Below are 25,264 nucleotides of genomic sequence, written 5' to 3'. Positions count from 1 at the left end.
TAAGCTGCATACTTATTCGAGCGCGAGCGACGGGAACCCCTAAACTCACTTAAACACCCTGAAAAGGACCCTGTTCTTTTCTCTCCCTTGCAATTTGTTATAGTAATTTTGGTATTACTATAAGTTGATTAAGTATGGGCAATACCGTGGTGCTTTCTTGGCTTGTAGTGCTTTCTTGGCTTGTGGTACTTTCTTGGCTTTTAGTGGTGTTTTCCCTATTTCTATTAATAGCTGTGCTATTATTACTAGTGCTTAAAAGGCTACTTTTACGTAATTGTATTCTTCATTTCCCTTTTTTCGGTTTCGTTTTTTTTTTGGCGTCTTGCCTTCCTCTATTCTTGCCTTTAAAAAAACGCGAATTATTCTCCTTTTTCCGTTAATTGATTAGAATTCTTAACTTACGAAAGGTTTTAGCATTGCTGTAGGTTCATTAACCACATAATAGCAATCCTGCTTTGTGGCGAAATCCACGGTAACGGCAGATATTAATTAATCATTTGATATTTTCTTAAATGCCTCTCTTTAATTCTGAATCAACTAGTTTCTTTTTTCAACGTACTATTTTGCTAATCCAGTTAATTTAGTGCCGAGTCGGATTATTAACCTTGGTGTTATCGCTGAGACCTGATTAATCACGAATCCAAGTGGCTTTTTTGGGTCCAATTCCAAAGATTTAGGTTAAGGCAAGTCTGATTTATTTATTGGAAACTAATTTGGTTCCTGGAATATATGACGCGAGTTATTTATTCCCCCCCTCTTTTCTACGTATAATTTCATTTTAATATTTTATACCTCTTCCCTTATAAACTTCAGGAGGTTTGCAGCTTTTAACGCTAACAGCGGATTAAGTAACTTTTTAGGGATCCGTTCCAGTGCAACAAGTGATATTATACTTTGAGCGGAAAACACAAACCGAAGGCGTGACCTAGAGTCAAATCTCATAGCTGAACCCTAGTTTTAAATTCGAAACAGAGCCTTATGGGTTAGTACTGACTTTATATCCAATTGTTTACGAAGAACAAACGGATTAAGCTTCCATAGACTTGACTTGATTTCGTTGTTCGGCTTCTCATTTTGTTCTCAATATTTATGGCAGTTTTTTTAGTAAAATTTTATGTAAGCCGTGTCGAATGTTAGAATCCTGATTAACAAAATGCGCCTCTCTTGTAGTTTCCAAACCAAAGATTCCCTTGCTTCCAAAGCAAAAGCAAAGCCTCCTTGAAAGTTTATAAAGGGTGATTCCCTTGCCTCTGCTTCCAAAGTAGCTTTTGCCTAAACATTTTTAGATTCCTTTGCCTTTTTTAGAGTTTCTAATGATTTTATGCCTTTGTTAGGCACATCTCTATGTTTATAAGCATAATAATAGAATAAAAAAGGCGTTCTTTAAAAAGATCTACTAAGAAGCAGAAACACACTACTGTAAGCACCAGATGAGTAATAAACAGTAATGAAACCCCCCTAACCTAAAAAAGTTAGTGGTTGGCTTGTTTTGTTTGCCCTAGCGACACCATTAAGAGGACTGGGTGATTGTGATTAGAGATCAATTCACTGTCGCTTCGAGTACACGACGAGGTTACGAAACCCGTCATGGCGATAACATGGTAATTTAGAAACAAGGCGTGTATGAGGAACTATCAATGTCTACGGTTTGCGTTGGGATTGCCCTTCGGCACTTCAGGGCTCAACCAATTAAACTCTCGGTGTCTACGGCGTTAGAATGAACTTCGTGCATCCATTTATTTCTACGGAATTACCAACGCTAGACTGGACGTATTCGACCATGCGCCCAGATTATGCAGGGAAAACCAGCGATACTTTTTAAGAGCAAAGGGTACAGGAACGTAGTGGCGTTCTCAACTCATTCCTCTGATCCCAGTATAAATTGGATCGGCGAGAAAGGTTAACCCAACCCTGCTTGACACTTTGTGCCCCTCGCTCCCTAGTCTTGGCATAGGATTTAAAACATCGAAAAGGTGGGCTATAGGAAAAAGCGTAGGGAACCGCTTACTTTAAATAAAACAAGAACTGAAAGAAAGAGGACTGAACATAATACCGGGTGGAAGATACATGCTTTACCTTGCAAGTTGTGAAAGCTTTCTTCTCAATAAGAGTGAGAGTTAGTGGTATATAGCTTTATCGAAGCCCGAAATGAAACGATGTTGCACTGAAGAGGACTCGAACCCCTAACTACCTGGTTCGAAGCCAGGGACTCTATCCAATTGAGCTATCGGTGCGGGGGGGTTGGGTCAAGGAAAGCCCAACCCTGGAAATGTTTTTTGCGTTATTTCAAAATGAGTTTACGTAATTAAAGAAAATTAACTCAATTAAAAGACAAAAAAGTCAATCTTTGTCGTTGATGATCTCTCGGTTGGTTACCGAATAATTTAACCATCCCTTCCCTAAAAGAAAGTAATTACTTGATATATGTAATCCGTAATATTCGGATTCAGTCGTCAGCTGTGGTTTTTACCCTCCCCAGGGTGTCCGCTCTGCCCGTGAGACGGTTTTTTAACCACGACGTCTACGTTTAAGTTTAAAGGCAGTCCCTTTACGAATCCGGCTTCTAAGCCTATGGAACTTAACGAAAATCTGGACAGCGTCCCTGGCTTTATTATGAACGGCTTGGATTTTATCCGCCTCCTCCTGCGAAACAGTTATTTCTGTTTCTGGATTCAGCGGCGGCATGTCTTGCTCAACAAAAACTACTTCTGGAGTCGAAGGCAAGAGCTCAAACAGGGCTTTATACATGTCAATCAAAGGTTGCGCCTGGGAGACTATTTGCGCGGCATAATGCGCTATCACTTCCTGGGAGAAGGGGACCTTCAAGAGGAGTTCTATGCCCTCTTCCGGGGACATGCTTAAAGGGAGAGATACCCCAGAGATGAGCATCAAGCCAGGAATAAGGTCCTTATGGAACGACGTGAACAGACGGGAGTTTGCCTCCTTAAACTGTACCGAAATCTGAGCCCATTCCTGCATTGTGGCTTCGCTGACTATGGAGGGGTTTAACTTGGCAGAGATAGAGTTTACTAGATTGTTTATTTGCGCAGGCTGCAGTTGTGAAACGAATTCATAACCGTTCTCAGCGCTGGGCAATCTGCCTTGTTGGCAGGTTTTTAGTATTTTATCACAATCTTGCCAAGTTTCAAATAAGATTGAACGGCAATCCTCCTCCTTTAGTTGCATAAACTGTGAATGTGAAGACGCTTGAGTTACTATTGAAGAACTACTAGCGCCCATATTCATACAGTATGCTGTTTCAGCAAACCCAAGCCCAATTAGATTTAATAAAATTAAAAAAAGAGCAACAAACAAGAATACCTTTCTCAACGAAAGAAAGGAGAGATATATGGTGAGGTTATTAAAAAGAAAGGAGAGATATATGTTGAGGTTCTTAGAAATAAAGGAGAGATATATGGTGAGGTTATTCAAAAGAAAGGAGAGATTTCTGGTGAGGTTATTCAAATTCAAAAGATTTCTTTTTTTAGTGAGGTTATTCATGTTTATCTTGTTTTCTTTTTTTAAGATACAAATAAGATTGAAAAAGCCATCGTCAAAGCAAACAAGGCAATAGCTTCTGTTAAGGCAAAGCCTAAAGTAACATAACCAAATGATTATTTAGCTAACGATAGATTTCACGCCACAGGGCTTGTCAAAGAACTAAATACGTTTCCAATACCTACTGCTGCTCCTGCTAGGGCTATTGTAGCCGCTCCTACTCCAATTAATTTTGCACCTTCTAGCGTAACTAATTCTTAAGTGTCTGTGTAATAATAATAAAAAAGTGTAGTTAGCACACTTTAAACGAAGTAGAGCGGTTGGCTGGCAAAGAAAGCTTACGCCTTTGAAGAAGAAAGATAGAGTTTGCATGCCTACCTTACCAAACACGTTGGATGTCGTCGGAAAACCAAGACATTTGGTAAACAGTCTTGTTGTCTCTTTGCAAGCAAGCCCATTTAATTGTAACAATTTAACGGATAACAAGATTATTTCCGGATGAATCCAAAGAAAAAACATAGTAAGCAGAGCCCTGACCCAAATGAAGAATAAGTGGTAGATTGGTAATGTTATCATTAAGGTTCATTGGTTTTATATAATGTCAACAATACAACTAAGCATTCGTTGACAGAGTCAAAGTTCCCCGTTTCTCAATCGTGGCATCCACGTTAATAAGTCGAAAGCCTCTTGGGCCGTCATTATCAACCAGGAAGGAAATCCTAGAGGAACTAGGATTTTTGGTCCAGTAGCAAGGGAATTGAGGGAATGTAATTTTGCCAGAGTAGTCTCGTTAGCTCCCGAAGTGTTGCGATAACTAATGAAAAAAAAAAGAAAGCTCGTTTCATTTATTAGAACTCAAAGAAACTTCAATTCCTTTAAAAATTTGGGTTTGAAGAGTTAGTTGTCGAATAGTCCAATACATACACATATACAAATATACAGAAAAATCTATCTATATCTATTCTATCTATATCTATTTAGATAGATACAACTCAATAAAACGAAGATGGATAGCCAATGAAAATGAGTAGAAAGGAAAGAACCTTTTTTCCGCCTTGAATATCATTTAGATTTTGCCAAGAGGAAAGGCTGGAGATTTTAGGAATTACTTAAGTAAAAACAATTCTAATAATTACCGATTGATATTTCACGAATAATGATGCCATCTCCACCACAGTTACTTCAATCAGAAATGCGAATACGAAAAGAAAAGCTATGACTAGGATACCAGCTACTAAAATGACTAGAGGTATCGTGCAAATCTTACTGGAAGAAGGTTTTTTAAAAAGCGTCACGGAACACACAGAGGGGGGGAAAATTTTTATGGATGTCAAGATATTTTGGCAAAGAAAAAAAGCCTTACCTTACGTGGCAACTAAACTATAACTATTAGGTACATTAGCAAACCCGGTCTCAGAATCTATTGCGATCATATAAGAATCCCTAAGATCTTAGGGGGCATGGGAATTGCAATTTTATCAACGTCTTATGGACTCATTACAGATCGGGAAGCTAGGCGAAGAAAAACTGGGGGGGGAAATTCTACGCCATATTTGGTAATTGAAAGGGAGAAACAGGGACAAAAGTTACTTATTTTCACCAGTTACGTCTTCAATGAAAAGAATTTTTTTGGAGAAACCTGTAATGTAAATAGGAGGTTTACTTATTCCAAATGATGAAGAAACAGAATCTCATTGACATGGAAGGTACAGTTACAGAATCTTTACCCAATGCCACGTTTTGAGCGTGTTCGGATAATGGATGTCAAGTTTTGACTCATATATCGGGGAGGATGCGACGCAGTTATATAAGAATACTACCAGGAGATAGGGTAAGAGCTGAACTGAGTCCCTATGATCTTACCAAGGGACGCATCATCTACCGCCTTAGAAGTAGGCATACAAACAATAGTCAGTAGATTTCGGTATCAGTTTAGATTTTCGGCAGTTAACCAAACCACTTCTCTTGCCAAATTTCCTATCTTGATTAGATCGAAGAAACATGTAGCAAACCTACAGGTAGATTTACCCAATTAATTCAAGGTTATAGATACGAAAATCCGTGCTTCCATTCGGAAAATATGTAAAAAATGTCGATTGATTCTACGACGTAGACGAATCATGGTAATTTGTTGCAACTCAAAACATAAACAGAAACAAGGATAATAAATATTTCTATCTGAAAAAGAATATTAATTAAACAGAGCTTCCCAATAAAAATAATTAATTAATTATGTCAAGTCAAATAAATCGAGAAAAATTCGTTCACGTGGGGGAAAACGCGGAGTTCAAAAGGGAGTCATTCATATACAGGCGAGTTTCAATAACACTATCATTACCGTCACAGACGTCCGGGGACAGGTAATTATTTGGTCTTCCGCCGGTGCCTGTGGATTTAAGGGAACACGCAAAAGCACGCCATTTGCTGCGCAAGCTGCGGCTGAGAATGCAATTAAAGCATCAGTGGATCGGGGTATGAAACAAGCAGAAGTTATGATGAGCGGGCCCGGACCGGGGAGAGACACCGCTTTGCGAGCTATTCGCAGAAGCGGCATAATCCTCAGTTTCATACGTGACGTGACTCCTATGCCGTATAATGGTTGTAGACCCCCCAGAAAGAGACGCGTCTAACTAGTGATTAGTCACATCAAAAGGAGAGAAAAAAAAATTACGTATGCGCACGCAAAAACGAGATGTCGACCTCTAAGCAGGCAATTCAGTGGAAATGCCTTGAATCCAAAATAGAAAGTAAGCGGCTTCATTATGGTCGTTTCCTTGTATCTCCCTTTAAAAGGGGTCAAGCCAGTATTGTAGGAATTGCCATGCGTAGAGCTTTGTCACAAGAGATTGAAGGGACAAGCATAACACGTGCAAGATTTTGCGGAGTCGTGCACGAGTATTCCACAATAACGGGTCTTCAAGAGACAATACATGATGCTTTAGTTAATCCGAAAGAGATTGTGCTTAGGGGCGATTCAAAAGAAGATATTCAAGAGGCGTTTTCATCTGTAACAGGTCCTAAAGAAGTAACTGCGGGCGATCCATCATTACCACCTGGCGTCGAAGCAATTGACAATTCGCAATATATAGCTACCATTACCCAACCAATATCTCTAACTATTGAATTAGAGATTGAAAAAGATTGCGGATATCGTATAGAAAATCTAGCGAAATCCGGAAAGGGACAATTTCCCATCGATGCTGTATTTATGCCTGTCCGAAACGTAAATTATAGCATCCATCTATTTGGAAGTGGTAGAGCGACGCAGGAAATCTCATTCATTGAAATATGGACTAATGGTAGTCCGACACCACACGAAGCACTTAGGAAAGCTTCTGAAAAACTCATGGACTTGCCAACCACCTTCTCGTATGTAAGGGGCGGAGACGTATCTCTCTTCGAAAATGGATTCTCTTGCTTCCTTTGCCTCCTTGAAAGTTTATAAAGGGTGATTCCCTTGCCTCTGCTTCCAAAGTAGCTTTTGCCTAAACATTTTTAGATTCCTTTGCCTTTTTTAGAGTTTCTAATGATTTTATGCCTTTGTTAGGCACATCTCTATGTTTATAAGCATAATAATAGAATAAAAAAGGCGTTCTTTAAAAAGATCTACTAAGAAGCAGAAACACACTACTGTAAGCACCAGATGAGTAATAAACAGTAATGAAACCCCCCTAACCTAAAAAAGTTAGTGGTTGGCTTGTTTTGTTTGCCCTAGCGACACCATTAAGAGGACTGGGTGATTGTGATTAGAGATCAATTCACTGTCGCTTCGAGTACACGACGAGGTTACGAAACCCGTCATGGCGATAACATGGTAATTTAGAAACAAGGCGTGTATGAGGAACTATCAATGTCTACGGTTTGCGTTGGGATTGCCCTTCGGCACTTCAGGGCTCAACCAATTAAACTCTCGGTGTCTACGGCGTTAGAATGAACTTCGTGCATCCATTTATTTCTACGGAATTACCAACGCTAGACTGGACGTATTCGACCATGCGCCCAGATTATGCAGGGAAAACCAGCGATACTTTTTAAGAGCAAAGGGTACAGGAACGTAGTGGCGTTCTCAACTCATTCCTCTGATCCCAGTATAAATTGGATCGGCGAGAAAGGTTAACCCAACCCTGCTTGACACTTTGTGCCCCTCGCTCCCTAGTCTTGGCATAGGATTTAAAACATCGAAAAGGTGGGCTATAGGAAAAAGCGTAGGGAACCGCTTACTTTAAATAAAACAAGAACTGAAAGAAAGAGGACTGAACATAATACCGGGTGGAAGATACATGCTTTACCTTGCAAGTTGTGAAAGCTTTCTTCTCAATAAGAGTGAGAGTTAGTGGTATATAGCTTTATCGAAGCCCGAAATGAAACGATGTTGCACTGAAGAGGACTCGAACCCCTAACTACCTGGTTCGAAGCCAGGGACTCTATCCAATTGAGCTATCGGTGCGGGGGGGTTGGGTCAAGGAAAGCCCAACCCTGGAAATGTTTTTTGCGTTATTTCAAAATGAGTTTACGTAATTAAAGAAAATTAACTCAATTAAAAGACAAAAAAGTCAATCTTTGTCGTTGATGATCTCTCGGTTGGTTACCGAATAATTTAACCATCCCTTCCCTAAAAGAAAGTAATTACTTGATATATGTAATCCGTAATATTCGGATTCAGTCGTCAGCTGTGGTTTTTACCCTCCCCAGGGTGTCCGCTCTGCCCGTGAGACGGTTTTTTAACCACGACGTCTACGTTTAAGTTTAAAGGCAGTCCCTTTACGAATCCGGCTTCTAAGCCTATGGAACTTAACGAAAATCTGGACAGCGTCCCTGGCTTTATTATGAACGGCTTGGATTTTATCCGCCTCCTCCTGCGAAACAGTTATTTCTGTTTCTGGATTCAGCGGCGGCATGTCTTGCTCAACAAAAACTACTTCTGGAGTCGAAGGCAAGAGCTCAAACAGGGCTTTATACATGTCAATCAAAGGTTGCGCCTGGGAGACTATTTGCGCGGCATAATGCGCTATCACTTCCTGGGAGAAGGGGACCTTCAAGAGGAGTTCTATGCCCTCTTCCGGGGACATGCTTAAAGGGAGAGATACCCCAGAGATGAGCATCAAGCCAGGAATAAGGTCCTTATGGAACGACGTGAACAGACGGGAGTTTGCCTCCTTAAACTGTACCGAAATCTGAGCCCATTCCTGCATTGTGGCTTCGCTGACTATGGAGGGGTTTAACTTGGCAGAGATAGAGTTTACTAGATTGTTTATTTGCGCAGGCTGCAGTTGTGAAACGAATTCATAACCGTTCTCAGCGCTGGGCAATCTGCCTTGTTGGCAGGTTTTTAGTATTTTATCACAATCTTGCCAAGTTTCAAATAAGATTGAACGGCAATCCTCCTCCTTTAGTTGCATAAACTGTGAATGTGAAGACGCTTGAGTTACTATTGAAGAACTACTAGCGCCCATATTCATACAGTATGCTGTTTCAGCAAACCCAAGCCCAATTAGATTTAATAAAATTAAAAAAAGAGCAACAAACAAGAATACCTTTCTCAACGAAAGAAAGGAGAGATATATGGTGAGGTTATTAAAAAGAAAGGAGAGATATATGTTGAGGTTCTTAGAAATAAAGGAGAGATATATGGTGAGGTTATTCAAAAGAAAGGAGAGATTTCTGGTGAGGTTATTCAAATTCAAAAGATTTCTTTTTTTAGTGAGGTTATTCATGTTTATCTTGTTTTCTTTTTTTAAGATACAAATAAGATTGAAAAAGCCATCGTCAAAGCAAACAAGGCAATAGCTTCTGTTAAGGCAAAGCCTAAAGTAACATAACCAAATGATTATTTAGCTAACGATAGATTTCACGCCACAGGGCTTGTCAAAGAACTAAATACGTTTCCAATACCTACTGCTGCTCCTGCTAGGGCTATTGTAGCCGCTCCTACTCCAATTAATTTTGCACCTTCTAGCGTAACTAATTCTTAAGTGTCTGTGTAATAATAATAAAAAAGTGTAGTTAGCACACTTTAAACGAAGTAGAGCGGTTGGCTGGCAAAGAAAGCTTACGCCTTTGAAGAAGAAAGATAGAGTTTGCATGCCTACCTTACCAAACACGTTGGATGTCGTCGGAAAACCAAGACATTTGGTAAACAGTCTTGTTGTCTCTTTGCAAGCAAGCCCATTTAATTGTAACAATTTAACGGATAACAAGATTATTTCCGGATGAATCCAAAGAAAAAACATAGTAAGCAGAGCCCTGACCCAAATGAAGAATAAGTGGTAGATTGGTAATGTTATCATTAAGGTTCATTGGTTTTATATAATGTCAACAATACAACTAAGCATTCGTTGACAGAGTCAAAGTTCCCCGTTTCTCAATCGTGGCATCCACGTTAATAAGTCGAAAGCCTCTTGGGCCGTCATTATCAACCAGGAAGGAAATCCTAGAGGAACTAGGATTTTTGGTCCAGTAGCAAGGGAATTGAGGGAATGTAATTTTGCCAGAGTAGTCTCGTTAGCTCCCGAAGTGTTGCGATAACTAATGAAAAAAAAAAGAAAGCTCGTTTCATTTATTAGAACTCAAAGAAACTTCAATTCCTTTAAAAATTTGGGTTTGAAGAGTTAGTTGTCGAATAGTCCAATACATACACATATACAAATATACAGAAAAATCTATCTATATCTATTCTATCTATATCTATTTAGATAGATACAACTCAATAAAACGAAGATGGATAGCCAATGAAAATGAGTAGAAAGGAAAGAACCTTTTTTCCGCCTTGAATATCATTTAGATTTTGCCAAGAGGAAAGGCTGGAGATTTTAGGAATTACTTAAGTAAAAACAATTCTAATAATTACCGATTGATATTTCACGAATAATGATGCCATCTCCACCACAGTTACTTCAATCAGAAATGCGAATACGAAAAGAAAAGCTATGACTAGGATACCAGCTACTAAAATGACTAGAGGTATCGTGCAAATCTTACTGGAAGAAGGTTTTTTAAAAAGCGTCACGGAACACACAGAGGGGGGGAAAATTTTTATGGATGTCAAGATATTTTGGCAAAGAAAAAAAGCCTTACCTTACGTGGCAACTAAACTATAACTATTAGGTACATTAGCAAACCCGGTCTCAGAATCTATTGCGATCATATAAGAATCCCTAAGATCTTAGGGGGCATGGGAATTGCAATTTTATCAACGTCTTATGGACTCATTACAGATCGGGAAGCTAGGCGAAGAAAAACTGGGGGGGGAAATTCTACGCCATATTTGGTAATTGAAAGGGAGAAACAGGGACAAAAGTTACTTATTTTCACCAGTTACGTCTTCAATGAAAAGAATTTTTTTGGAGAAACCTGTAATGTAAATAGGAGGTTTACTTATTCCAAATGATGAAGAAACAGAATCTCATTGACATGGAAGGTACAGTTACAGAATCTTTACCCAATGCCACGTTTTGAGCGTGTTCGGATAATGGATGTCAAGTTTTGACTCATATATCGGGGAGGATGCGACGCAGTTATATAAGAATACTACCAGGAGATAGGGTAAGAGCTGAACTGAGTCCCTATGATCTTACCAAGGGACGCATCATCTACCGCCTTAGAAGTAGGCATACAAACAATAGTCAGTAGATTTCGGTATCAGTTTAGATTTTCGGCAGTTAACCAAACCACTTCTCTTGCCAAATTTCCTATCTTGATTAGATCGAAGAAACATGTAGCAAACCTACAGGTAGATTTACCCAATTAATTCAAGGTTATAGATACGAAAATCCGTGCTTCCATTCGGAAAATATGTAAAAAATGTCGATTGATTCTACGACGTAGACGAATCATGGTAATTTGTTGCAACTCAAAACATAAACAGAAACAAGGATAATAAATATTTCTATCTGAAAAAGAATATTAATTAAACAGAGCTTCCCAATAAAAATAATTAATTAATTATGTCAAGTCAAATAAATCGAGAAAAATTCGTTCACGTGGGGGAAAACGCGGAGTTCAAAAGGGAGTCATTCATATACAGGCGAGTTTCAATAACACTATCATTACCGTCACAGACGTCCGGGGACAGGTAATTATTTGGTCTTCCGCCGGTGCCTGTGGATTTAAGGGAACACGCAAAAGCACGCCATTTGCTGCGCAAGCTGCGGCTGAGAATGCAATTAAAGCATCAGTGGATCGGGGTATGAAACAAGCAGAAGTTATGATGAGCGGGCCCGGACCGGGGAGAGACACCGCTTTGCGAGCTATTCGCAGAAGCGGCATAATCCTCAGTTTCATACGTGACGTGACTCCTATGCCGTATAATGGTTGTAGACCCCCCAGAAAGAGACGCGTCTAACTAGTGATTAGTCACATCAAAAGGAGAGAAAAAAAAATTACGTATGCGCACGCAAAAACGAGATGTCGACCTCTAAGCAGGCAATTCAGTGGAAATGCCTTGAATCCAAAATAGAAAGTAAGCGGCTTCATTATGGTCGTTTCCTTGTATCTCCCTTTAAAAGGGGTCAAGCCAGTATTGTAGGAATTGCCATGCGTAGAGCTTTGTCACAAGAGATTGAAGGGACAAGCATAACACGTGCAAGATTTTGCGGAGTCGTGCACGAGTATTCCACAATAACGGGTCTTCAAGAGACAATACATGATGCTTTAGTTAATCCGAAAGAGATTGTGCTTAGGGGCGATTCAAAAGAAGATATTCAAGAGGCGTTTTCATCTGTAACAGGTCCTAAAGAAGTAACTGCGGGCGATCCATCATTACCACCTGGCGTCGAAGCAATTGACAATTCGCAATATATAGCTACCATTACCCAACCAATATCTCTAACTATTGAATTAGAGATTGAAAAAGATTGCGGATATCGTATAGAAAATCTAGCGAAATCCGGAAAGGGACAATTTCCCATCGATGCTGTATTTATGCCTGTCCGAAACGTAAATTATAGCATCCATCTATTTGGAAGTGGTAGAGCGACGCAGGAAATCTCATTCATTGAAATATGGACTAATGGTAGTCCGACACCACACGAAGCACTTAGGAAAGCTTCTGAAAAACTCATGGACTTGCCAACCACCTTCTCGTATGTAAGGGGCGGAGACGTATCTCTCTTCGAAAATGGATTCTCTTGCTTCCTTTGCCTCCTTGAAAGTTTATAAAGGGTGATTCCCTTGCCTCTGCTTCCAAAGTAGCTTTTGCCTAAACATTTTTAGATTCCTTTGCCTTTTTTAGAGTTTCTAATGATTTTATGCCTTTGTTAGGCACATCTCTATGTTTATAAGCATAATAATAGAATAAAAAAGGCGTTCTTTAAAAAGATCTACTAAGAAGCAGAAACACACTACTGTAAGCACCAGATGAGTAATAAACAGTAATGAAACCCCCCTAACCTAAAAAAGTTAGTGGTTGGCTTGTTTTGTTTGCCCTAGCGACACCATTAAGAGGACTGGGTGATTGTGATTAGAGATCAATTCACTGTCGCTTCGAGTACACGACGAGGTTACGAAACCCGTCATGGCGATAACATGGTAATTTAGAAACAAGGCGTGTATGAGGAACTATCAATGTCTACGGTTTGCGTTGGGATTGCCCTTCGGCACTTCAGGGCTCAACCAATTAAACTCTCGGTGTCTACGGCGTTAGAATGAACTTCGTGCATCCATTTATTTCTACGGAATTACCAACGCTAGACTGGACGTATTCGACCATGCGCCCAGATTATGCAGGGAAAACCAGCGATACTTTTTAAGAGCAAAGGGTACAGGAACGTAGTGGCGTTCTCAACTCATTCCTCTGATCCCAGTATAAATTGGATCGGCGAGAAAGGTTAACCCAACCCTGCTTGACACTTTGTGCCCCTCGCTCCCTAGTCTTGGCATAGGATTTAAAACATCGAAAAGGTGGGCTATAGGAAAAAGCGTAGGGAACCGCTTACTTTAAATAAAACAAGAACTGAAAGAAAGAGGACTGAACATAATACCGGGTGGAAGATACATGCTTTACCTTGCAAGTTGTGAAAGCTTTCTTCTCAATAAGAGTGAGAGTTAGTGGTATATAGCTTTATCGAAGCCCGAAATGAAACGATGTTGCACTGAAGAGGACTCGAACCCCTAACTACCTGGTTCGAAGCCAGGGACTCTATCCAATTGAGCTATCGGTGCGGGGGGGTTGGGTCAAGGAAAGCCCAACCCTGGAAATGTTTTTTGCGTTATTTCAAAATGAGTTTACGTAATTAAAGAAAATTAACTCAATTAAAAGACAAAAAAGTCAATCTTTGTCGTTGATGATCTCTCGGTTGGTTACCGAATAATTTAACCATCCCTTCCCTAAAAGAAAGTAATTACTTGATATATGTAATCCGTAATATTCGGATTCAGTCGTCAGCTGTGGTTTTTACCCTCCCCAGGGTGTCCGCTCTGCCCGTGAGACGGTTTTTTAACCACGACGTCTACGTTTAAGTTTAAAGGCAGTCCCTTTACGAATCCGGCTTCTAAGCCTATGGAACTTAACGAAAATCTGGACAGCGTCCCTGGCTTTATTATGAACGGCTTGGATTTTATCCGCCTCCTCCTGCGAAACAGTTATTTCTGTTTCTGGATTCAGCGGCGGCATGTCTTGCTCAACAAAAACTACTTCTGGAGTCGAAGGCAAGAGCTCAAACAGGGCTTTATACATGTCAATCAAAGGTTGCGCCTGGGAGACTATTTGCGCGGCATAATGCGCTATCACTTCCTGGGAGAAGGGGACCTTCAAGAGGAGTTCTATGCCCTCTTCCGGGGACATGCTTAAAGGGAGAGATACCCCAGAGATGAGCATCAAGCCAGGAATAAGGTCCTTATGGAACGACGTGAACAGACGGGAGTTTGCCTCCTTAAACTGTACCGAAATCTGAGCCCATTCCTGCATTGTGGCTTCGCTGACTATGGAGGGGTTTAACTTGGCAGAGATAGAGTTTACTAGATTGTTTATTTGCGCAGGCTGCAGTTGTGAAACGAATTCATAACCGTTCTCAGCGCTGGGCAATCTGCCTTGTTGGCAGGTTTTTAGTATTTTATCACAATCTTGCCAAGTTTCAAATAAGATTGAACGGCAATCCTCCTCCTTTAGTTGCATAAACTGTGAATGTGAAGACGCTTGAGTTACTATTGAAGAACTACTAGCGCCCATATTCATACAGTATGCTGTTTCAGCAAACCCAAGCCCAATTAGATTTAATAAAATTAAAAAAAGAGCAACAAACAAGAATACCTTTCTCAACGAAAGAAAGGAGAGATATATGGTGAGGTTATTAAAAAGAAAGGAGAGATATATGTTGAGGTTCTTAGAAATAAAGGAGAGATATATGGTGAGGTTATTCAAAAGAAAGGAGAGATTTCTGGTGAGGTTATTCAAATTCAAAAGATTTCTTTTTTTAGTGAGGTTATTCATGTTTATCTTGTTTTCTTTTTTTAAGATACAAATAAGATTGAAAAAGCCATCGTCAAAGCAAACAAGGCAATAGCTTCTGTTAAGGCAAAGCCTAAAGTAACATAACCAGATTCTCCCCCTGATCTTTTTCGTCTTTTCTAACAGGCAAGCATCAACAAAAGGGCCTTTCCATACGAATCATGCCATAAACTAATTTCTGTGTTTCCTCACTATTGCTCAAAATCCACATTTAGTGGGCCTTCCCCAGGGTGACACTGAAGGTCTACCTCCTTTCATGCGCCCTTCGCCTCCTCCATAGGGATAATCAACCAGATTCGTGGCAACACCTCGAACAAGGGGGCCCGGGCCCACTCGTTTTTGAACTTCGACTCCCTTTGCACCCTGCGAAGACTTACTCCTTCTCTTTCTTTATGCAGGCCAAACTGTAGTTTGCTTCTTTATTCTAGAGGGATTTTTATGCACCTTCAATTATCAGTACATATGGTTCATTGGGGAAGACCCAATGATGGCATGCGGCCGAACGCCAGAGTGATTTGCAGGAACTGACTGCTAAGGGCCCGGGGGGCGGAGCTCTAATCCAAATGGTATAGCTATAGCTGTAGATTTTGATGGCGTTCATTTAATGTTCGCTTTCGTTTCTGTCAGCTTGTGCCCCCTCTACGAGTTCTTTCAGCTGCTGGATGAATATCTCCCGCGGCAAGCCCGTTCGGACTAAGGCTTCTTGAAGCAGTGCTTCTGCCTGCGTTTGTTGCCCAAAAACTTCTGGTAGTTGTGATTGGTTGGGGATATTTTCAAAAAGGAGCCCGTATAGGTAGGTTAAATGAGAGGAGTTTTGCTTTGCGAGATTTTTTGCAAATAATGTCGAAGAAAGAAGGCAGGAAGGAGCTGCGGGTCCTCAGCGTCTTCTTGGCGACGTTTCTGCAAACGTTTAAATTTTGAGTATAGCCTCTACTCTTTCTTCAAGCGGCGCTTCCTCTGGCACTCGCAAGATTCTTAGCTCCGCAGCACTAGCGGCTTCCTTCAAATCAAGGGCTAGGAGACTAAATATATGTAGCAATTTGGCCGTGGTTTGCTTGATGCCAGGGATGATCGAAGAAATCCAACTTTTTTGCTGGACAGTTAGGCTTAACTCTGGCTCAAGGGGTCGCCGGTTTTCCTCCTCGATCATCTCATCTCCCCCCTCGAAGTCTGCTGAGAAAATCCGCAACCGTAAGATTATGGTATTAAGCAAGGGAGTTAACGCTCCCGGCTGCATGGAGGCAATCGCTTCATATGCGATAGTTGCCTTGGGCAATTCCCCTGTCGAACAACCTCTTCTGATATTTTCGATATCTTTCCAGGCCTCTAGGAGATAAGATCGCGCATCTTCCTCCGGAACCTGGGCAAAGTTTTGAATCTGACGTTCTATAGGGGTGGGCCCGTGTTCATCTGTCAATCTATTACAAATTGACAGTGGCAATTGCCTCCCAGAAATCTCTCTATGATAGAGTTCCCTGAGAAGGGTCTTTCTCGTCTCCTCACAATAGGCGATTTGAGGCTCCCAGAAGGATAAAAAGGGAATTAACAAAAAAGAGGGGACTCCTAAAAAAAGAGAAATAATTCGCATTACAAGTTTTTTAATAACTTGATGGTGGAGATGACAAAAACGAACTACATTAGCATGACTCAATTGCGGCTACAGGGACTTACGTTTCAACCAATCGAAGAAGTCTTTAAGTAGAAGCATGGCTTTTAACAGTTCCTTTCACGGCCTCTTGCCCTCGATGACGTCCTTGTTACTTTCGTTGCCTTCCCTTTTAATACGAGGCATTAATGGAAGGCGCCTACTGTTGTTTCTGCCTCTGTTGCTAGTGCTGGTATTGCTGCGGTTTTCGCTACTTAAATATCTAGATGGCATTAGTCGCCACGCCACGGATTAGCCAAATTAAAATAGCGAAATTCTTAAGCCATTTCTATTAATTCGGAAACTACACATTTTTCCAAATCATCGTAACGTACTTCCACGTATCCACTTAAGGGAAAGTCTTTCCTTAATAGGTGACCTTTGAACCCATAATCCGTTAATATACAGCGTAACTCATGATAATGGCAAAAGCGCACTCCATACATGTCCCACACTTCTCACTCCCACCGACCAGCTAATGAAGATATACTGATTACTGAACTTACAAGAGTGATCTCGTTTACACTGATTTTGATACGAATGCATGATTTATATTAAGTAGTCGGTAATTAATAGATAACTCTGATTCTTTTTTTTTGGGAAGGGTAATCGACTCCGCAAATATCAATCAAAATACCGAAACGTGTATTAATATGGCATCTGAAGAATAATAATATTTCATATAGATAATCCGGAGTAACGTATAATATGCTTTCTTTCTTTGAGATTTCAAATCTATATATCCGTTTGGAAACCAATAGAACAATAGCGAATGATTCTGGCAGACTGCAGGTCATGATAAATTGAAAGGTGACTTTTTGTATTGGGTTTTTCATCTCTTGTATCCATAACCTTTTTTGATGGGCGAGGGAGGATTCGAACCCCCGACACCGTGGTTCGTAGCCACGTGCTCTAATCCCCTGAGCTACAAGCCCTGTTTCCACAGTTTATAATTGTTTTGTGTTCAGCCCTTTGAGGTGTTTGGATTTCCCGGGGATCTCAAATTTCCTATAAACAAAAAAACCCTAACTTTCGCTTTGACTATCGCCAAGTGGGCAGGTAACACAAGGTACGAGATTAAGAAGAGAAAACCCAAGTGCCATTACGCTCTGGTCTGGAGAAATGGAATTTAGCTTGTCTTTTGGAGTCCTGGCTTTATTGGTAATAATTATGATGTTGATGTTTTTTTGTTTCTTTTGCCGCTATCATGCCATGGCACGGTAGCTACCACTACCGAACTATGTAGAAAGCTCCCTTTTTCTTTAGCACTTAGGAGGCGGAGTAAAACCTATCCCGATCCTCCTTTTTGCTTTTCTTTCTTTAAAAAGTAAGAATCCTTTGTGCGTATTAATACTTCTTGCGGAGTCCACGCTTTCAGAGTCCATGTTGCCATCAGAGTCTATGCAGCCAAAAGATGTAGCCGTAATAAAGGGCGCTATGTTGATCATTTTACCAGTGTTCTGTTGGAATAACCGGGCGTATGGTTTCACAAAACGTTTGATCGATATTTCCTACCTGAGCGATTAGTGTGGACATTCTGGCGATATGTTCTTTTTATACCTTTAGTAAATCTTGAAAGGCTACTTTGACAAAGCAAAGAAAGTTGGAAAATGATGGGTCATATAACATTGAACTAATCATAGGATATTATAGGATATTGGCTTGAGGTTTTGACATTCATGGCAGTGGTCTACGTGCGTGTAGTTGATCTTTTAGAGAAACTAAAACAAGAAGCTAGTGACAAGAAACGTAGCAAAAGTGGCCATAATTAGTGGGACTTTTGTATTGGTCGTAGTCACCCGGACGTAGGTTTGGAAAATAAACTATTAACTAGGGGCCGACTTATTAATACATATGTAGGTTTGGAAAATTAACTGGTAACTGAGGAGGTAGCTGCAGAGATGACTAAGTTAAACACTGATGCCTACACGAAAGAAAACTACAAAAGAGAGACAAAAGAAAAGAATGGTTGCAAGAGTCTTTGGGAAATGGAATCCAGGATAGCGAATAATCTTACTTTACTAGCGGCCTCTAATTTGAGTCCCATCTTACCCAACTCTACATTTGGAGTTGGCATCATCTTTGCTAACTGCATAAGGTATAACGCACACTTAAGTGAACCTTGCGGTTCATTAGATGCAGGCAAGGAAACAAAACCTCTTTTGCATTGTTTTCACCCCGCCAGAAAAAAAGCATGTAATATGCCATATAGCTGATGTTAAAAGAAATGAAACCTAAAGCGAAATCTACGCGTAGAAAGTCATATGACATACGTGCGGAAAGGAAAGGGTCGGACTTTCCTTTCCTCGGTGTCGGCGCGACTAAGACAAAAAGCGAATAGTTAAGCTACTTGTTACTTCCTTCTTTTAGATTACTTACTATCTTTCCTAACGGGCAGGGCACAGCAGGGGTTATTTTTCATCTCTCAATCTTTGCTTTCCTTTTTAATTTTTTTTCTTTCTGGTTTTCTAATATTAATTTTCTATGAGCTTCGGCCCAAGGATCGTCAAGATCGCCGCCCTCCTGTTCGGAGTCACTAAGGGTTTGTTTTTTCAAAGCATACTTGTTTGCTTAGTTCTTGTTGCTCCTGTTCGGAGTCACTAAGGGTTTGTTTTTTCAAAGCATACTTGTTCGCTTAGTTCTTGTTGCTCCTGTTTGAGTTTACCTACACTTAAGGTTCTTTGCTCTTGTTCTGGTTCTTTATCCCCTACTTCTTTCTCTACCTGTAGTGCCAATTCGATTAGTTTTACTTCAGGGTCTCCCGGGTTAGACTTTGCCACCTTTTTAACATACTCTGCTTCATTGCGCGGAAGACAAAGTTGAGCCTTGGCTGCGTTGTCGAACCTCCCAAACCCCTTGAGATACCGTTGCCGAGACACGGTAGGTAGTCTATCATACACTTTCTTTAAAACATCTATCGAGTGTAAGCGAAAGCCTGCACGCTCGCTTAGCTGAGAAAGATCGCTCTCTGTTAGCAAGTGGTAACCCAAATTTCAAACCTTCCCCGTTGGCTTTATTGCAAGTACTGTACCAAATACAATACCGTAATAGCGTGGAAGCTAATCGACCTGCCTCTAAGGGCTCCTTTTCACTAAAAAAATGGACCTCTACTACGCGACTATGAAAAGCCTCTGAGTTGTACATAGGAGGGACATTATTTCCTAATAACATAATAGGCACATTATGATCTTTCGTAAAGATCTTTCCGTACTTCGTATCCAATGCCACCCCTTGACCGTCTAATATCATGTTTAATAAAGAGGCATCGGTTTCATAGCCATTAAACTCATCTATCACCCATACGCTATAATGTTTGTTACCACCTGTAAAATCATTCGGACGCCTAGGTACAAAGTAGACTAAAAGAAACTTACTTAGGCAATGAACCAACAGTGTCTTTTGTGTGCCGGGCAGTCCTAAGATCAATAATCGCGCATCATAATGCTAATTCGATTTCGGGTCTCTACACTGTTTGTTCTTTTTTTATATTTTTGCTGGATAGCTACTGTTATGTCAAAATCATAAACCAATTTGCCTTTTGTTATCATTTGCTCTAAACTTGTAATGCTATTTTCAGTCGATTTATTCATGATGCACATTGTTGTTTTTTTGTTTTTTTGTAGAGCAAAATAAGTGTTCTCCGTATTTCGAAACAACTTTTTAGTTGTTTCATAAGAGAGCGCCTCCTTATGTTTAACACAAATACCACAACGAGCCTGCTGTTCTTGCGTAGTAACGTATTAGCGACTTTATTATTATTATGCGTTCTATCTTTTGTTTGCTAACACATAATTGTGATGCTTTGTGTTCTTTCGCTGCATTGGTGCTGGGCAAAATGTTACATAGAAACGAGATTCCCTTTCTTTAACAAGAAAAAAGCAATCTATACAAAAGTGATTCTATTAAAGCAGTTATTTAATAACAATAAAACAATGATTATGTTCCCTACCTTTACACAAATGCGCATATCACAGGCCTAAAAAGCGCTAAGTAATGGTATAGTGAAATAATTGCATGAAATGCAAGGTTTGATGGCATTTCATTGACTCCTGTGATAGAATTATCATCTTTTGGTATGGTAAGAACGTTTCTTTTTTACTATCCTAACGTTGAGGCTGTAGGCTGGTTTATTGAACGCCTACCGAGCACTGTGTTTGATTACGCAACACTTAACTTGTGATTAGCAAGTCTGGCCAACTGCATACGTACGCATGCGCGCAGAGAAGACAGATTAACGTTTAGCATTGGCTAAATACGTTTAAACCATACGTTTTATGCCACTTTTTCCTAAATTAAAGGTTAATCATTCACCATGATAGATTGGTCAAAAGCGTGCACCGAAGCGAAGTTGACTTGAACCCAACTAGCTACCCAAGCCAGGGTTACTTTGCCTAGACAAGTGGAACTCTCTGTCTTTCACGATAATCATAGAAAGGTTGGTCTAAGATTGAATGCCAGGTGAGTCCCCAGGTTTGTTCCCCCTCCTTTTCCCTTGCTTCTTTTTTCTTTGCTTGTCCCTAGCATCTTTAGCCAGGGACTAAAGGTATGCACTTAGAAGCTACAATTGGACAGAATGGAGCATTTTCTTTGCTTCTTTTTTCTTTGTTTGGCCTTGGCTGTCTTGGAGTAAAGCTGTTTGGACTTCAGGGATCACAAGGTATGCACTAGGTTTGGCAATCAATGGTCGAAGATTGCATCCCAAGTAAGTACCCTTTCCTTATCCCTATTTAGCCACTGACTATGCAACACAACAAACCCTGTTTACGCATGTAATGTAGATAGGAGGTTTCTTAGATTAAGGAGCAACTGCACATGCATTTTCGTGGTAAGGGATTACGATCCAACTACTCAATACAACAACTTGTTGGATCGTGTCATTCGTCACCGTGATACAAGAATTTCATATCTCAACTGGGTCTGCATCTTCCTCGGTTTTCATAGCTTCGGTTTGTATATCTATAACGATACCATGAGCGCCTTGGGGCGTCCTCAAGATATGTTTTCGGATACCGCTATTCAACTGCAACCAATATTTGCCTAGTAAATCCAGAATACTTACGCTTTGGCTCCCGGATCGACTGCACCTAATGCGGCAGCAGGCACCAGCTTAGCCTGGGGTGGAAGCGACTTAGTAGCAGTGGCCGGCAAGGTGGCCTTAGCCTCGATTCCATTAGGCAGATTTTTTAGTGCACTACATCTACGCATTCACGATTCATGTTACTGCACTAATATTATTGAAAGGCATCTTATTTGCTTTGCACGCAGCTTTCGACTAATACTTGACAAAGCAAATCTCGGGTTTCGCTTTCCTTGCGACGGCCCCGAAAGGGGGGGCACCTGCTAGGTATCTGCTTGGGATCACGTATTCTTGGGGCTGTTCTAGATGTACAACTCCATTTCAATAGTTATATTCCATTTCAGCTGGAAGATGCAATCGGATGTATGGGGAAGTGTAAGTGAAAAGGGAGCAGTGAGTCACATTACTGGAGGAAACAAAGCACAAAGTTCAACGACAATCAATGGATGGCTGCAAGATGTGGGCACAGGCTTCTCAAGTTATTCAGTCATATGGTTCTTCATTATCTGCATATGGGCTTTTCTTTTCTTCTTAGGGGCTCATTTTGTCCGGGCCTTTAGTCTAATGTTTCTATTCAGTGGTTGCGGCTATTGATAATAACTTATTGAATCTATAGTTTGGGCTTATAACAAATTGAAAGTTGCTCTTGTCACCCAGAGCTCTAAGTATTATACATCCTTTTGTTTTCAAAAACAAGTCGTTTATACATATAGTTTCAATATCTCCACTTATGAATGCAGCTTTCTCCTTATCTGGCAAGCTGCTATGTAGCGGCCGGGGTTAGACATGTTAGCCCAGTGCCCAATGGAACCTACGGGGTCTGACATTGAGACAAGGGGTTTTAAAACAAGGACAGAAGTGAAGGCTGTAACTAGCGGCAATGCACAAGGCAAAGCGTCTTCTATGCCAGAAGATTCCACGTCTTTGACAATCTCCCATACACTTTCCTTAAGTGACTCTGGGTGTTCACGAGTTTCCGGGGCCGTAAAGCTAAAGTTTAGTCTTTTTTCTTTTGCTTCCGTAAAAATTGGCTTCAATTTCTCTAAAGAAGACCCCCATATCCGGACTTTCAGAATCCTCTTATCTTAATGTGGCAGCGGAAAAGAAAAAGGCCGAGAAGATACGACAAAGGCAGGGCTCTTATCTAAATACTATTGTTATATGGGCAATTCGTCATTCACGTTTCCGTTTAAAGCCAATTTTGTCCAATAAAGGCCGTAAGGCAAAGGACAAGTCTACAGTGTAATAGTAATGAGATAGATTACGTAAGGCTTTATTACAAAGTGCGCTCCGCTCCTTGTGTTTGTTTAACTGCGTGCGAAGTAATAAAGGTTTGTTTTTTGGCTCTTTTCTTTGTTCAAGGCCTTTTCTGCCTCTAAGCAAAAAAAAGGGAATTGCTTGTTGTTCAAAGTATTTACAGTCGGTTAAGTCTATGCTTTTGTTTTTGAGAATAGGCAGCAAAACAAAAGGAAAGCCTTTTTTGCCTTGCCTCATAAGCAAGCTCTTATCGCTCCGCTCGCGCAGTAGAGTGTGTGTTAAAAAAGAAATGAACATTAGCGTAGCGTCGAACCGAAAACGAAGAATCAACCAGCAACCATCTGCAGGTAACACCGGCGAGATCTTCGCTGCGCCGGTCACTCTTTTGGGCATGAAAGCGAGATGGATAAATCTATCCCCCTTTGTTCAATTAGCTTAAGTAGTAAGGGCAATTAGCTTAGTTGGTAGAGTGCCTCGTTTACACCGAGATAGTCAGCGGTTCAAGTCCGTTATTGCCCAGCCTTAGTTTCTATCAATTTGAAATGGAATGATCAATTAGCTTAACCCTTTTAGTTGGGAGGATTCATTAAGCCCCCATCCCTGCCCTATTTGTTCTCTGAAGACGTGCAATTTGACCTGTAAGCTTGGCATGCTTTTTTGTTAATTCTCGATGGCTTATGATCCTGTCGGGAAAGGGATGGATGTCTGAGCGGTTTAAAGAGTCGGTCTTGAAAACCGAAGTATAAAATACCGGGGGTTCAAATCCCTCTCCATCCGTATTTATTGAAATTATACAATCATTAGGCTTCTAGTAAGAAATCGAATAGACAAAAGCCTGACAAAGCAATGCCGCGTGAAGGCAGGAAGGCCTACGGGTCGTAAACTCAAAAAACAAGCAATGACGGTATCTAAGAAATAAACATCGGCTAACTCTGTGCCAGCAGCCGCGGTAAGACAGGGGATGCAAGCGTTATCCGGAATGATTGGGCGTAAAGCGTCTGTAGGTGGCTCCTTAAGTTAAGTCTGCTGTCAAATCCTTAACCCCGGACAGGCAGTGAAGCATGTAGTTTAGATGCTGGCGCGAAGAATCTTACTAGGGCTTGACATGCTGTGAATCCTTTTGAATAGAGAAGAGCGCCTTTGAAAACGCAGACACAGGTAATGCATGGCCGTCGTCAGCTCATGCTGTAAGGTGTTGGGTTAAGTCCTAAGCGCAACCCTCGTGTTTAGTTGCCACTATTGAGTCAAGTTTGGAACCCAGCAACAGACTGCCGGTAACAAGTCAGAAGAAGGTAGGGATGATGTCAAGTCAGCATGCCCCTGTAGCCCTAGGCAACACATATGCTACAATAGCCAAAACAGAGAGCCGCGACCCCGCAAAAGCAAGCTAATTTTAGAAACTTGATTTCAGTTCCATCGATCTCGATATCCTTTTTAATAAAAATCTAAACCATCGTTAACTCTTTCCAAACTCTTATTGGCCGGGCGTATTCGAATCGATTTCCTTAAGGCCATCCTTCTGCCGCTGCTTACTGCGCAATCAGCGAAACTATACCCTACCACTTCACTAAACCAAGCGCATGGCGCAGGAGGCATGACCCGGGAAAGAGCTCTATGATACATTCAGGTCGAACCCCGTGTTTAATAGAAAAAAGCAGAAAAGAGGTAGCCGGATCCACGTAAGCCCTAAGTAGCCTTAGACACCACCAACATGCAGATATTAACACTTCAATACCCAGACGTCATCCATGAAATACTACTTAATTTCACTATACAGAGGAAAGGAAAGGGTCGCCCGGTAAATGAGAAAGGTGATCCCGACTTGTAGGTCATTTCATTTTTGTTAACCCTTAAGAGCACGCTAGGCTTGCCCCTGGAAATCCATAGAATTGAATCGGACTTGGAAGCAGGTTAATTGATTGAAGTAGACTAAACCAAATTATCTTTCTCTCACGCATTCATGGCAAGGAAGGGGAGGGATTCGAACCCTCGGTAAACAGGAGTCTACATAGCATTTCCAGTGCTACACTTTAAACCACTCAGCCACCCTTCCTTAGACCCTTCTCATTTCTTTTTCATTTCGAACCCTTAACCAAAGGTTTTGGAGACCATTGTTCTACTATTGGAACTATTCTCCCAAAATCGAATAATTACTTACGAGCCCTGCTTTGCTGGGCATAGCGAACGTCAAGCAGGAGATGGGGTAGCGCTTCTTTGCTTTATTCGGAGGTAGCGCGTAATATAAGCGCGCGTAGGGTGTAAGAATTTGGAATGGTTGAATTTTGTTCGCCTCTCAGCAAAGCACGTACTGTAACAGAAAGAAAAAAAAATAAAAAATAAAAAA

At 40.8% G+C, this 25,264-nt stretch overlaps 2 non-coding genes across 2 annotated transcripts; one reads left to right on the top strand and one right to left on the bottom strand.

Moving 5' to 3' along the window:
* Positions 1-23,615: 23,615 nt before the first annotated feature.
* Positions 23,616-23,697, top strand: TRNAS-UGA (transfer RNA serine (anticodon UGA)). Its single transcript has one exon. It is a non-coding gene; the product is annotated as a tRNA-Ser (tRNA).
* A 1,189-nt stretch (positions 23,698-24,886) lies between these two features.
* TRNAS-GGA (transfer RNA serine (anticodon GGA)) lies at positions 24,887-24,973 on the bottom strand. Its single transcript has one exon. It is a non-coding gene; the product is annotated as a tRNA-Ser (tRNA).
* Positions 24,974-25,264: the final 291 nt, after the last annotated feature.

The sequence above is a fragment of the Adiantum capillus-veneris genome, chromosome 1 (assembly GCF_014529385.1).
Source record: "Adiantum capillus-veneris isolate H3 chromosome 1, ASM1452938v2, whole genome shotgun sequence".
Lineage (NCBI taxonomy): Eukaryota > Viridiplantae > Streptophyta > Polypodiopsida > Polypodiales > Pteridaceae > Adiantum > Adiantum capillus-veneris.
This window is presented reverse-complemented; position numbering and strand designations above follow the sequence as displayed.